At 45.7% G+C, this 15,831-nt stretch overlaps 1 protein-coding gene across 5 annotated transcripts in view; it reads right to left on the bottom strand.

Annotated features, from left to right (window-relative positions):
* drp2 (dystrophin related protein 2) overlaps positions 1 to 15,831 on the bottom strand; it is an 80,114-nt gene that overhangs the window by 44,630 nt on the left and 19,653 nt on the right. The window contains exon 1 of one of the 5 annotated variants that reach the window (XM_029847401.1): positions 728 to 841. The exons of 3 other annotated variants lie outside the window; for them this stretch is intronic. The gene's annotated coding sequence lies outside the window, so the exon portion shown is untranslated. Of the gene's footprint in view, positions 1 to 727; positions 842 to 15,831 lie in introns of those variants that run through there. One more of the 5 variants, XM_029847400.1, reaches the window with a different exon arrangement.

Raw genomic sequence — 15,831 nt, 5'->3', positions numbered from 1 at the left:
AGCGTGCAGCATGTTTCTGCAAAGATGCTGAAAAACCAGCAGAGATTTCACTGACATGCCCCAAACTGACAACATTTATCTGGCTGCTACCACCGCCGTCCGGATCTGGATGAACTCACAGTGGTTTTCAACTTCCAGCTTTAGGTTCACCCCTTCAGAAATGCCCAGTTATTTTGTTCCAGCGGTGCGGAATTCGTTTTGTTCCCTTTTGTTTTTCCTTTTTTTTCCCTCACTGACCGCTGCAGCTCGGCCAACCTGACATTCTCCGGGGAAAAGGTCGATTTATTTCAAAGAGCGTTCTCAGAGAACTCGTTGCTCTTCATCAGCTGTTCCTTTTTTTTTTTACTTTACAGACAATCCAAAAAATGGACCTCTGCCTTGTTAAGTATGAGGAGCAGTTTTAGCATCACTAAGACCTTATTGGACAGCAAATCATCCGCACCTACAAAATCATTCTTAGACATTGCTGTCAAGGTTAAAGGGTACTTTTTAATCAGGGAAAAATAACCGGTGTCAACAGAAAACATGGCTGCACCCATATGAAGACTCCTTAAATCAAACTTCCTGAACCCGCAGCCATAAGAAATGATTAAATTCTGTTTTCTGGCAGATCTCATTATAATTATGGAGCAATTTGTCATATTTTAGCACAGCCCAAACCAGCAGTTACAGCAGGTCGACTTTTCACTACAGGCATGCACCTAGATCACTCAACCCCCAAACCTACCTGAAATATACGTACGGCGATACGTGCGGTTTAAGTTCCAAGACAGGAGAAAGATGAATATTGTGCAGGTGGAGAGAGAAAAGGCGCGATGGTGGAGGGAGAAGCAAACGGGGAAGAGATGGGTGAGTGAATAATAGCCTGTTTTTCTGGTCAAAGACTTTTCTGTCCTTGTAAATTCCTTCTCCTCCACTCCAAAAGACCAATGGGAGGAAAATGTCACGTCCTTCAGCCAACGTTCTCGACCACTGCAGCAAGACACGGCTGGAAAATACAGTGATTTTCTTTAAAAAAAAACAGTCTTGAATCAGTGGTGAGGGGGACATGGTGTTCTGACGGTTTGACAGCGAGCACGCAGGCCGGAATTACAAGACAATTCAGGACGTGAAAAGGTCAGAACTACAGCACAGGTGAAATCACAGATAACGAGAGGAAAGACAAACATGAGCAACTTCCTGTGGGGCCTGCAGCTCAGAGGACCTCCGTCTGGAGCTTTAGTCTTTTAAACAAACCACAAGTGAGACCAGCTTGATAACCTCCAAACAACATTAGCATCCCCGTCTCATATCAGTAGAAACATCTCTATCAGTCTTCTGAACGTGACGGGACGTGACGGTTCATACATTATCTTCTTCCACACGAGAAACGTTCTTTAAAACGAAGCAACTTTTATGGTCCTGTTGTCTTCTTGCTGCCTTGGGACCAGACCAGGCTGGATAATTATAAACACGTGAAAGCTGTTGTTCTTCAGGGCTCCTCACCGGGGGTGTGTGTGAAGATAGCGGAATCGGGAGAGACAAAATCTAAAGCTTAAGGAGGATAAAAGGTAAGAAAGCTCATTTTGTTATCGGCAGTCGGAGCCTGTGGTCAAACGTCTGGAGTTCACTCCGGGGACTTCTCCTCTGTAGCGATGAGATATTTCTATTAAAACAGGCAGCAGCTGTGACAGATGGAGGATCGTACTTAAACGGAACTATGCAGCGGAGTAATTGTGAACTCGTCCTTCTGTCAGCAGGATACAGCCAACAACAGTTTGTAATGCTTTTACACCCACAATTACACCACTGAGAAGAATCGGGAAACCGTTAAGTACCGTCCAACGGAACTGGCGCGCTGGGACGTGGACGAGCAGATCTTGGAGCGTGCACTGAATTCACAGAGAAGAAGGGAAAACGAGCCCAGGAGACCTACTGCTTAATGGAGTGTGTCTGTGTGTTTGCTCTTCGTCTTGGGCCCCACGAACGTATCGTTCAATTTCAGGGGGAATTGTTCGATTTTAAGCATTTATATTAGATTATATCTAGATGCACATGAGTTGTGGTGGACTGAATGGCAGGACAACACTTTATGTGGGTGCACGTGTGTGTACGTGCGTCTGTGTGTGTTGTGTGTGTGCGTGCATCTCTTGGCTTTGACTTAGATGGGGGTTAGTGGGGTTTGGACCACTGCCGCTTTGCTGCACTTTGTCCCAGTCTTGCAGCCCCTTAACAGCCACCAGCTTTACCCCCCCCCCCCCCCACACACACACACACACACACACACACACACACACAGCCTTGTAATTTATCTTTGTGAGGACTTTGATAACTATAATGAATTACCCAGCTCGCTACCCGCGCCGTATCCCAACATCAGAGTAAAATGAAACTTACTGTAGATACCCAGAGTAGCACATTAACAGGCAGTAAATTAAAACAAGACGGGTTTATTGCCGAGTAGGAGGGCAGATGTTGCATTTGTGCACGTGACTGGTGAGTAGCTGGTTATGGAAACAGACTTGCAGCTGATATGGGTGACGTGTGTTTGAGGGAGACTGTTCTTTCTGACAGGATGTCAAGCGTAGGCTCACCTCTCAACCCCCCACCCTTCAAGGAACCAGTTCACTATATTTAGATACAGTCAATCAGTGTTTCCATTTTGACAGCTGAAATATGTGAATTGGACTTTTCCAGACCCAGTTCCACCCACATCCACCCATCCAAACGCTAAAGTGCACATAAGAGCAACATTCCTGCTTGTTTCTTAGTGCACCGAGGTTATTCCAAATTCTGACAAGTTTTGTTATTACATGTGATGGATCTGGCCCAAACCTTTTGGGTTTTTGGACTATTTTTGCATAATTTCTCTGAGACATCAGAGGGGAAGCCTGGAAATCAATTAGCTTTTGTTAAAGAAGTCCTGGGAATTAGAATTATTGTTGATGCCGAGATCAGATAAGAGCACCGCAGGAGCAAACAAAGCTCTCCACAGCTCCTCCTCCTGCAGTCCAACATTTCATCTCACTCGTGGCTGTTTGTCCTCCAACCACCTTGTCTCCTCAATGACGCTTGTGTTCTATCCCACACAACCGCAGCTCCTTTCCTTCTCTCCAGAGACGACTTAAAAGTGAGAGCTCGGCACCGACTGAGAGCAGAGCTGATCCTTATAGAGGTGGAAGTGTTATCGGAGCGCTCGACTGAAGGCTCAGCATCGGCTGAGTGATGGGCCTTTTTCATCAAAGTAAGTGACGGTTTTTCAAAGCAGAGGCAAAACAATGTTCTGAGGTGGGAAATCTGTGTGGATCTGTGCAGACGGTGGATCCTCCACAGTCTTCAGGAATGTCACTATATGCTAATTTTTCCGATTACGCCTCCATCAATCCCCTTTTCAAAGAGTCCTTAATGAAGTTTTATCATTTCAAAAATAGTTAAGTGGAGAGAAATAAAGGAGTCAATCCCCCCCCCCCCCATCCCCAAAAGGTCTAAAGTGACTCTAGAACCTGCAGCCTTCCTCATGGACAGCCTCAGTCAGGTGGAGTCCTGATTTTAAGAGCCCTGACGGGTCAGCTCAAGCTCTTCTTGTCCCATGGCTACTCTCCTAAAGCTGCAAAGCACCTCAACATGAAGAGTGACAATCGAACCTTTGGTAACCAAGGTGCACAATTTTTGTTGGTACTAAGTGGAGCTCCGATCTTAGAATATCTTATTAAAAAATAAAAGAAGTATCTTACAGTGGCTTTCTTTAAAAAAGAACACAAGGTTCCACTCTGGAAGCCATCCAAAGAATGCGATTTTCAGGGAATGAAATTGTCGTTTCCATGGAAACAAACAGCCGAACCATGACAGGAGTCTACTCGACACGGTCTGAGCCAGAATCAAACCCACAACCTCCGTGCCCTGAGGCGCTTGTACTGACCTCTGCACGCTGGCCCTTAACAGAAAGTGATGAATGGCACCTCACAGATAACGCTGATGAAGTTCATGTCCAAGTCTCTCCGTCTCCTCTGGGCTACAGTCGAACATTCAATTATTACTTTCTCATCTGAGCCCGTTTCAAAATGCCAAAATGTTGCGGTGCAGGGAAGAGACTCATTGTGAGGCATTCTCTGCTGCGAGGAAAGCAGGTCGAAATCACAAAGATGGTGCGCTGCTTTGCAAAGTCAGAAATAAATAGGAAGCCGGAACGCCGCTAGTGATGTGGAATATGTCCACAGGTTAATGGAGACCACGTCAGTGAGGCAGGAACACGTGTTGCTCATCTTCCTGTAAGTCTACCATGCTAGCAGTGGCTTTTTAGCCGCAGGCGTGAGAGTTCTGGGTGTTGTGATGACTTGTGCTGATGGTTACGGATCAGGAGACGTGGCACCTACACAGCAACAGGTCATGGCTGCAATCCAGCACCAATTCTGAGGAGTCAGTTCTATAAAGTCCAAGACAGGTGGGTCGAACTTGTACCGTGTACGGTGCCAGCCAGTCTGTCTTTAGCTGTCCCAAACAGACGCCGCTGACCTTGGATACAATAGAAGGTTCCAGCTTGTCTGGCTGCTGCCTCAGCGCTGCTTTATTCTATGGTAGAAATGGAAAATAAGCTCTGGTCACAGGGAAATCTAAAGCTAACTTCAGACCACTAAATAAAGACAGGCCTGGCAGCAAGGGTGAGGACCGAGGTCGATCAATAGGACAATTTAGGATGACATTTCCAAACAGGTGGGAGGAACTACTTGGACTTTTTCCTTCACAAACCCTCCTTTTGGATCAACGCTAACAATTAACGAAGAGGGAAAATTACCACGATCGATCAAACTGGTCGGAGAGACTCACAGCATTAATCTTGGCAACTGCAAGTACATTAATCAACAAAATTGAGAACTAATTGCAAAATCAGAAACAGCATTTGATTTCATTAGACAGTTAGCTTCTTCTCCAATCAGTGGAAAAATCACAGAAACTAGACGTCAGGCCCAAAGGACATGGGTAAAACTGTTTGTTAAAATTGAAATCAAATGTTAGTTCTGATTTTGAAATCTTTTCTGACCTTTGTTAAAAAATGCAGTTGCGGTTGCCAAGAATAATTCTGTGAGTCTCTCTGGCCAGTTTGGCTGTGCTAATTTTCCTTCTTAAGCAATTTTTTAGCGTTGTTCTGTCAACACTCGTTATTTAGGCTCCAGAAGTCCTCTTCAGATCTCTGGCAGAGAGACAAAGCAGTGCTGAGGCAGCAGCAGAGCAAGCTGGACGCTGCTGGTGCATCCGAGGTTAGCATTCCCTGTTTGGGATTCCTCAAGACGCCATACATGTTTGTAGGCAGCGTTTGACCTCCCACCTGTCTCAGATTTACATTTCAACATTTTCATGGCAAAATAATATTATTTGTATGTCCTGGTTTTCCAAACTGATGCTTTAGAATCTCATGCATCTCTCGCGACTGTCAGCAAGATTAAAAAAAATTAAGAATGACATGTTCTTTCAAAGACACGGCTGTCATGACTTTCTAAGTCTGTCTGGCTCTTCCAATGTTCAAAAGGCCTCAAAAGGAGCAATTAAGTGTTTCACAGAGCGTCACTCTCTCAACAACACACAGATCACAGGACATTCATTGAAGATTTCGGGGGGGGGACGGGACATTACTTCCATCTCTCTCCCAGCAGCGTACTTTCAATCTTCTTCTGTTTTGGTGTGAATGCACATGCGCGACACTGCTCTCTGTTAATACGAGCAGTAAACCAGGAAATGGAGGGATGGATGAAACCTATGCAGCTACTGTTTAATCATTTCCCTCCTCAGATGTTAATGATAACAAGAATGATGCAGAGATTAAACACAGATACCTCTATTAAACCCTGCAGCTCATATATAACAGCCTTATATTATTAAAGGGTAATTCGCACTAAAAATGGCCAAATGTCATGGAAATCCTTGTTGACTGCACAGTGTGATACAGTATGTCTGCATTTTAAATGGTCAGTGCTTTATAATCACATCAAAGGCACTCTTGTATTTCCCTAAGCCCGTAAAAAGAGAGCGTTCTGTGTCTCTGACTGCGTCTCTTGTTGCATTCTGCAAAAGAAATTTAAATAAAACTATAATGAATATATTAAAGAGTTCTGTGCAAATGTGTCTGCTGTAGTTTGACTTAATTAAAGGCAATTCAGACAAAGAAAGGAACCTGCTGCCTTTAGTTTTTAACACAAGTCGACCCGTTCGGTGCTGAACATGCACTCATGTGTACACAGGACGCGCCTGCTTCAGAAATGAGCTAATTTAAGGTCCCAAATGAAGTGCCTGCTAATTAATATGTTTTTATTTCCGCTGCTGAGCAGAACGTCTCAGTTGGGAGAGCTTGCATTCACATGTAGCCAAATGAAGTTTAAAATAAAACTTTTCGTCCACTTAGTCACATCAAACAACCCAGAGTTATTACTTCAGAGACTGTGATATCCCAGTATGGAACATGGCATCTTGTGTGGTCCTTGGAAAGTTGCACTATTGTGAGCATGGGTCCATTTAGTTCCGCCAGCCAAGAGCAACATAAAAAAAAGTCATGCAAATTAGCCAAAGTTTTGTTACAGCCTTCTGTAGAATTTGGAACTAACCGTGCATGAAACAGCTGGCACTCCCTTAAACAGAGGCAGCTAGAGTGGATCTAATCCTCCAACAGCACATTCACAACACAAAAAGTACTTAGACTATTGAAAAGAAAAGCCACCTTTCAACTTAAGTTGGGTGGTTCTGCCGATCTTATCAAACTTTTAGCATTAGTGAATTTCTTAGATTTGCGCGATGAATGCATGGACACAGCTCAGGAAATGAACTTTAATTCATGTTTTAGAAGCAGCCATGGTCCAACACTAAAAATGTCGGCCAGTAAAGCCTGAACAGTTCTAAATATCAGTTTATTCACAGCTGAAGAGGTTGGGGTGTTTTGCCGTATGCAGACGACGCCATAATGTTCTCAGGCGAGAGGTGTCAGAGCACGAGACTAAAATGTTGCCATCATCTGCCAACCAACTCCCACCGCTGTAGGTGTGAGGATGCCAACAGTGTCGTGGAGAGATTCAACACAGCAGGTGGAAAAAGGACGGGGGAAAGGAGGGATAGAGGAGAGGAACAGACACACATCATACATCCTAATTAGCTTAACTGAAGACGCAGAACCAAACGCGTTCGGCTCAGCCAACAGCGATGGTGTCGAATCATATCAACTTTTCTAAACGTATCTGTTTCCTTTTCTCATCAAAAATCAAATAATCTGACTTCTCTTCAGTATAGCTTATCTACTAAAAAAACACACGGAGCCATATAGACAAGACTAAATACAGGTGTTTATCGCAAACCTGGTCTACATTTTTGGACAGTTCCGTTGATTTATAACACATTTATGGACAACTTCCATGCTCTTTGCATTGCAGATGTATTATTATTGTCAACTCCAGCCCTGCATCACATAACAATAGGAATTATTCACAGTTATTCCACACAAAAGCACATCTGGCAGCAACCTGCAACAAAGGTGAATTTGTTGGAAGAGTTCAAGATAATTAACACCACACTGCTAATGTCAGCCATGGTGACGCTCTCTAAAGCAACGTGTCAGTCCTCCTTGTCCGTGCCGATGCTGTGTTGTCTTTAGACGCATGTCCCCACACAAACAGAGGGTTTCAAATTAAAACATTACTGGATAAATGTTCCCCAAAGAGGCACAAAGAAGCTGCAATTACTGAAATGCGAAGTGCGCGTACATCAGCCCAGCCCGTGATAATGGGGAGCGTGTACTCTAGAATGCAACAGAAGCAACAGAAAGCACAGCTCAACAGGGTGAGAGCTTTATTGAATTCAACACTCTGGCCGAAGCTCATTTAAAAGCACAAATCTCATTATAACAGCAAGGAAAGGCGTTTGACATAGTATGGTGTGACATTTGGCTCTGCTCAACTGTCCACGCTCACTTGGCTGTCAACCCTGTCACTTTCTATTTGCCGAGGGATCCGGAAAGACACCCGCTGACAGAAATTGGGCTGACAGCTTTCTTTTTATTAAAAAAAAAGAGGTGACAATGAATTCTGCAGCATATCTGCAGCCTGCAGTGTGAGCTGCAGAGCACTTTGGCCAAGAAGACGTAACGCACATAGGAGACGTCTGGATAACAAACAGATGCTTTTCTTGTGTCCTGAAATCCTGCGGCCGACTAACTCTGTAACTGAGACGGAGCAAATGGAGCCTGAAAGCAGCTCTGTGTGTAAACAGCATCATATCTGCTATCCTCTCATTCAACATGAATCATTTTTATCATGGAGGAACTGGAGAGGGGGAGGAAAAAAACGCAGAAGCACGGAGAGAACATGCAAACCACACACGCCTCAGCCTGGAATACAACCTGGAAACACCTCAGCCTGGAATACAACCTGGAAACCCGAACCACGATCCTTAAAAGAGCAAAACTAGAGAATCATTGGGTTCCCTTAGATGTGTGTAGGCTGGAGCTGCGGTCAGACAGTATAAAAGATACAATTAAAGTCATTTCCCTTTGCAGTTCTGGAATCTCAATTAACATACGTCTTGTAACATTCTTTATGGCCTCAATCCAAGGTCTGTTCTTGAAGACTCCGCTTAATTAGTCCATAGATTTTACCGAAAGGGCGATAAATCCTGTTTTAGCTGCACAGATTTCCTATGCATCGCTACTATAAATCAGTTTGGAGGAGAATAAGCCGAGTGGGCCTTGACAACAAAGGAGCAGCCGGGCAGGAAGCACTGACCTGACATTTAAAAGCATCAAAAACGCTGGTGCCTTTAAAGAGAGTCCTGGAAGGAGTGTTTCTTTCCTGTCTGGATCAAATCCTCGCGTACTCGGGTAAACCTCCTGATATCGCCGGCGGATGATAAAAGGGCGAAGATGTTGAATAATAAACAAGGGCTGCAGATCGTAATTTCATCTGGAGCCTGCAGGGAAAACATTTTTCTAACAACTGTCACAAGTCAAGCCACTCAAGGCGAAAAAGGAGAAAGTATTAGGAACATTTCCTGTTAAGATAACGACTCATTTACTGCGGCGATGTGTCTGGAAACACACTGGTAAACACTTGCCGGGAGGCACTACGCGAGCAGATCCTGACAGTCAGGTGTTAGTGCTGAGATCACACTAAGTTTTATCTGAAATAATAATTATTTTGGTGTCATTTGCTTCATCGCCACCTTATTGTGGGGTTTAAGCATCTTAATATCTGCAGCCTGCTGGTGTCCAAAGTCAACTGGTGCCGGACGAATGTGGCAGGAAACCTTGGACCTGGAGCCAAAGCCGGTAAATGGCTTCTCCTTCCTCATGTTAGCAGTGAAAGGTTTGTGGGGCTTGGTGAATTGGGGAAATCCAAGCTGGGGTTTCCAGGTGCTAATGTTAGCATCAGAGGATTAGGGATTAGGGGTTACCTCATGTTCAAGGCTGGACCATCGTTGATGGCACGGCCATGCTGAGAATCAACGACGCATCACGCCCGGGTGGGTCAGATGCCATTGAGGCACCATCGTTCATGTCCACCCCCACCCCCCCACCTGGTGAGCTAAAGCCCGCCATTCAAGAGTCAGTGGTCAAACTTCTGTAAACCTTTTTCTTTTCCCCTCAAAGTGCCGGCTCGGTACTGCGACAGGCAAGCTCACCGAGAGTTAAAGTGCTGTCATTTCTCAGACACACAACTTATTTAGGTGGCGTTTTACCGGGGAGGTTATTTATTACTTAGTCAGTGCAGATTTGCTTTCTGATGCTAAAGCAACTAAAGCAGACATGACTGTCTGGGAAGTGGCATTGCCGTGGGAGGAAACGTTTAAATGATTTAAAGAAGTTTGTTCGTTTGAGGGAAAAAAAACCTTTGTGACGAGACAGTTGCAGGGAAAAGTAGAACACTTTTAATTGATTTTAACTGTGAATAGAACACAGATACACAACAGTGGCAATATCAATCAGCCCTGCTAATCAGCCAGGTCAGAAAGCTGATGACTCCTTAATTAAATGCTCTTAAAGACACCGAGCTTTGCATATTAATTACGCTGAACTACTGCAAATCTGTTGCCATGGCACCATTGACTTAAAACAACTTCCCGGAGCCACCAAACGGGACGAAGTTAATGATTTTGATTTGTGGCCCTTTTGGCAATTGCAGCTATTGTGGCCTCCAGGTTCAGCGTGTTCAATCTGGCAGAATCATTCACATGCACATGTGTCCACGGAGAGGACACCCAAGGGCGACACTGCTTCACCCGACGGGAAAAATGGATTTCGGATTGCCTCGGCGATCGTCCATTTCCACACGCAGCTGCTCTTGTTTATTTTGTTTACAACTTAACACCTAAAGAAGACGTTACGTAAGAAGCAAGTAGTAAATATTTTGCCTTAAAGACTCCCCACGCACACGAAGGAGAAAAGGCCCAGAGCTCCGTCATGATGAAGCAATCCCGAACCAAGCCGAGGAAACCTCATAAACCATCCGGAAAAGTCTCCCCGAGGCACCATGTTGGCTAAACAACACCATCGCTGCATCAGTGTCACGAATTAAGATATTACCACCGTATGTAATTAACATTTATACTCCTTGAAAGAACCATATTTCTCCCTGATTAATAGTGAGCGACACCTTGCCGAGGGAGGCTACATCTGTTTTCCTGCACAGCCCGACCGGACAGGAGTGACGTGCGTGCAGAAAATGGGACACTGCAGGTATTTGAATACTACAAAAATAGCCACGAAAGCTGGTCCAGGCTGCTCTTTTTTCTGAGGAATCAAGGCAGCGCTTCAGCGTCAGATGTCAGCATCTTCTTCCAGTCTTGATGTGAAGGTCACAAAAGGAGCTAGAGCACGCAGAGACAGAGCACGGATTTTTTTTTTAAGGTTACCGAGAGACATGATTGAGCCATGAAATAATGAGTCCTGCCTGCGCTGTTGGGGGGGAATGAAACGTTTCACGGACACAGTTGGGCAACTTTTGTTGTCTGGGAAGCTGGAATCAAAACTTTGACGCCACAGTGGCTTCACGCCCGAAGCAACGCAACGTATGCCGTCTCTCGAGTGAGGAATCATGGAAGCAGGAGAGTAAGCGAGGACAGGGAGAGCGCTTTGAACATCACAGCGCTGTCATGGAGACTGGTGGTTGGTGCCCTGTCAACAGCCCAGAAAAAGTTTCACTCGCTCCAGTAATATGCGCTACTTCCTTTCTTCTTCTCCCTTGTTAGCACCAGCTCTTTATCTCAAGCCCACTGGAAAGAAGGGAGGGGAATACATCCCAACTGTCTCCATGAACCCGACACCAGTTTAACGTGCACAAAAGGCAGAAATGAAGAGCGGAAATGAGCGTCGGGGGGGGAATTGGAGCAACGAGGGACACGGTGAGTCGATGAGGAAAGAGCGATGAAAGCAACAAGGAAATACATTAATGAGACATGGGAGTGATGGGGAAGCGGATGAGGAATAGAGCTCGGTGGCGAACAGCGAGGGCAAGACGCGCGGGAGGACGAGGCGCTGAAGGAAACCAGGCGACATTTGCAGGAGGATGACTCACATGTGGAGGAGGGTCGTACAGGAACGACGCTAGAAGAGAAGAGAATGCAGCCCAACTGGTATTCCAGGGAAGAGTAACAAAAACAGGCACAGCCCCAGTTCCTGATTCACACCCCCCCCCCTGCACCTTCAGACGCCACACCGGGGCCAGGCGGTGTATGTCCGTGACACGAGAGTGAGACAAAATGATCGATTCACTCCCAACTGCTCACTTTCTGGCCATTTATTCGAGCGTCAGACCCAGCAACGAGGGGAAGAAAAGGAAGGAAGGGAAAAGACTGGAAAATCCTGACCGTCACCGTCCAAATATTAACGCTGTAAATAAAGCGGGCAACTTTATATTTGTGGCTTTATTTTCCATATAGGGTCCCCAAAGGTAATAAGCACAACAGCAAACACCAGCGGTGTAGAGAGGACAGGAAAAAAACATGATCAAAGCAAGTCAGACAGAAAGAAAAGACAGAGCTGGGGAGAATTTGAAATTCCGCTTGCAAAGAAAGAGCCGGCAGGCTGGAGCAGATTAAACAACATATCCTATCTCCTGCGTGCACCTGAGCCACCGTCACCATCTGATGTTCCCCGGCTCCGAGAGCGTCTGATTTAGCATGGATTATCAGACAAGCTTGAGTTCTGGGTTAAAACTGTTCGATTGGTGATGGGATACCTGCCTCCACAGGTGCTCTCTGAGCCGTTTGCTTCAGCGTTTCTATGATCTTGATGATATGCAGATCGTGACGGTCTCCACTGGGATGTTTTGGGATCGCTGTTCCGCCCCGAGCGGCTGCGAGATAAATCCTCTCGGGGAAAGCAAATGCTAATGGCGGCGGCCGCCGACCCTGTCGAGGGTGACGGATGCAAGAAGGTAAATCAGGAAGTGCGATGGGAGACGCAAAACGGCCAAAGGAGTGTGGTCGAAGGGGAACATTCTTTGGATTTATTTCTGGCTTTGTTCACCTAGGTGTCTGGTCAGGCTTCTCCTGCTGAGATGTGGCGGTGAGGCGAGTGTGGGACGGAACCTTGTGTGAGCCTCACAGGTATCCCGGGCTTGTCTGTGGGCATTATTTCCCCTCCAATTCATGTGCCGTGGCTGCGGCTCTGTGTGACTAACATGATCTAAAGTGTGGCTCTTCAGAACATCTGGGACACTTTTGCTTTAGATGCGGCGAGACGTTTGACAAAGCAGTGATATTTTTTGGAGATGTTTGCTCTGACGCACCATGGACCGCAGACTTCCATTACATAACTCGCCGTCTGAATGCCTGATCACTTGAGTAACGTCCCCCTCTGTTGTTTCCACCCCACTTTTTAGCCTCTTTGGGCTTCTTTCAAGTACCGCCGCTGATCGACGTACAGCCTCCTTTATCCGAGCCCGTGTTTACGTCACACTTCATTAAATAAAACAACGTGAAGTGCAGCTGGGCTAAATCTACAAGCACATTTCAGATGTTAAATGAAAGCAGCAGAGTTTCAATCTAAATGCAGAACTTGAGAGACTCAAAAAAATCTCTCCCCTCCAGACCGTCTGTGGGTTTTCTGGCAAGCTGGTTAAGACGTCAGACATCGCTGGGGTTTCTGGTCACGCTATTCTGCCTCGGTTTATTACACTACCCATCAGTCAGGCCCACTGTGTACATTATTCATGCCCTCCCAGAGGAGTTCTTCAAGCCCCGTGACCACAGGTGCCTTGACAGTGCGCTCAATCACGTGATGTCCGCACATCCATCCCCACCCCGGCTTCGCAACCCTGCTCGCACCTTGGCTCATCAGGGAAATCATGGGTCAGGAGTAACTGATCGGGCCCGCGCTAATCGATCTGGCGTTATGTGGAAGCTGCTTTTAAACCAGGACGCTGCGTTGCGGGAGAACCCTGCAGGGCAGAGGTGTCCGCCACACGAATAATGACCCGGGCCAGTCATATTCCTGTCAAGTTGGGCACACTGCCGGGTAACAGATAGCAAGAGAGGTTTATTTAGTTGTTTGTCCAATTTCACCAAGCCGCATAACTCCCGCCGCCATCACATATACTAAAAGTTGTCAGTGCGGCGTGTGACGCGAGGCTGGGTGTGCATTTCCACTCCGTCACTCAGATGCTACCTGTCATCTTTCATGCCGACGGCTAAATCTCGGGGGCACATCCTTCTGCTGACAGAGTCTCCCGCAAGACTGTTTTCTTAACATTACCGCGACTGATTGATACACGTTTCACAGCTGCCCTGCTGGCCCACCACCGCTGTTCAATCAGACATTTGAGGGATTCGCGCTAAGCTGTCATTTTCCCAGCGCTTCGGAATTTAGCACGCTGCCTGGCCGATTCTGCGGCTAAAGGTTTGCAACATCAGCAGCATTCCTTCACAGCCAGATGTGATATAAATCCTCGGGTGTTGAACCCCAAGCTGCTTACAGGACCCGGCAGAAGAAGCTAAGCCTCCTGTAATGACTTTACCTATAATGTGATCACACCTGCATCTTAAACCAACAGAAAAAAGAAACTTTTCCTGAGAAAACACTGTCATAAGCTTTTTTTTTCTCTCATAAATACATCAGATGTAAAATCTAGTTAAAATAATTTAGGGTAGCTGTTGTAAAAGATAAGCTTTATCACTTAAAATTTCATTTGTACTAGTTTCTCGTTTCAAGTTTGAGTAATTAGCCACTATTAAATATAGATAAAGCCTAAATTCCTTGGTGTAAACTGTAATCAGCAGTATCCTTTTATGTAATTATACTTTCCAACTGGGGTTATCAGCTTAGATCAAGTGTTTTATTATTATTATATAATTATTAAAATTATTAATGTTATAATATATATGCCTTTTATGATTACTCTACATATCAGGAATAATTAATAATGGAAAGGAACCATCTGCTTTGATGTTTATGTTTAGAATGTCGTTATTTCTCATAATTTCGAGTCTGGTAAAGTAGTTTTCTTCATTCTCCCATTCATGTCAAAGAGGAATTTGGACTTCACTGCAGAACAAACTCAAAAGAAAGTAAATTCATTCATATTTAAAATTCAGAATGTATTATTAGTAAATGCTCGCACTCTACACTATTTTCATAACGTTGCTGTGTAGCTGCTTTAGCTACTTTTTTCTGAATTTCCTGACAGGCGGGACTTTGGCCAACAGATTAGTGCAGCTGCTAAACTCCGGCTAAAAACAGCAGACTTGTCTTTATCGCCTCATTCATGCCCTTCTGCAGTCGAGGCTACGCAATAATGAATGTGTTGACGGCCTCCGCAACTTTAAGCAGGGATTAACTTCTCCCTAATGAAGGGCAATTCAGTTCTGATATCAGGACCAATAGATACCACCCAAATGACCCTCTGGCCTTCACTCCAACAATTACTGTGCTAAAGGATTAGCACTGAAGGTGTCTGTAGAATGCTAAACATGGGTTGATTTACAGCGCAGTGTACCCCCCCACCCCCCCACGCGTGTCAACAAACATAGAATCTGACATCTGCGTGTCTATTAGCAAACATATAAAATCATAAGATCAATGGCTTCTTCCCCCTCGTGTCCCGGTCGATGGCTCCCCTAATGGCTCATAATGCATCAGAGTGTCGGCGTCACGTAAACACACCATCCAGCTCAGTCATCTCCACCCTATTTCCTGTTGCACACAGGATAATGGTCTCGCCTTTATGAAAGGAAAGGCGTTGAATGCTTCCCCGACTCCTTCACAGGTAAATGATGGCAAAGTGCCTTTCGGTCGAGGGACTGAGGAAATAGAATGATTACAAAGTCTGTTTTGCAATATAAACGTTGGCATAGGTCGAGGCTACACGGTTCTCTCCTAAATCAAACACCATTTCAGCGCTTGAGTGTGGTAAATTCTTTTCATTGATGTGTCGTATCAGTGCAGAAAAGTGCAGCGGACGACAAACATTTTGTACACTTGAGACGTCTTTCTTCTGCTCTTCTGCTCCATTTCTGTCCACACAGTCAGAATTCAACAAGGACTCAGCCGGGCGGATCCATGTGGACGAGTGTGGACGACTTCCGTTCTGTTTTCCTGTCCAGACAGTTGAGCAAGGAATCCTCTCCCAGCACCTTCCCCAGCAGCTTTGAGACATTGCCCAGGTGTTCCAGGGGTAGATGGGTAGTCCCTCCAGCACGTTCTGGTTTGGTGGTAGCACAGTCTGTAGGGGACTGGGCTGAGAAGTGGAGGGTTCTCAGTTCAAGCCCCAGTGCAGAAAAAAGTTGCAAGGAGGAGGTTGTGCCTCCTCCAAGGTCCTGAACTGCCAAATGGGGGCCCAGTGATGAGTAGGTACCCTGCCTTGGCCCATATGCTGCACCGTCCCA

Source organism: Takifugu rubripes, chromosome 14, assembly GCF_901000725.2.
Source record: "Takifugu rubripes chromosome 14, fTakRub1.2, whole genome shotgun sequence".
NCBI classification, from domain to species: Eukaryota; Metazoa; Chordata; class Actinopteri; order Tetraodontiformes; family Tetraodontidae; genus Takifugu; species Takifugu rubripes.
This window is presented reverse-complemented; position numbering and strand designations above follow the sequence as displayed.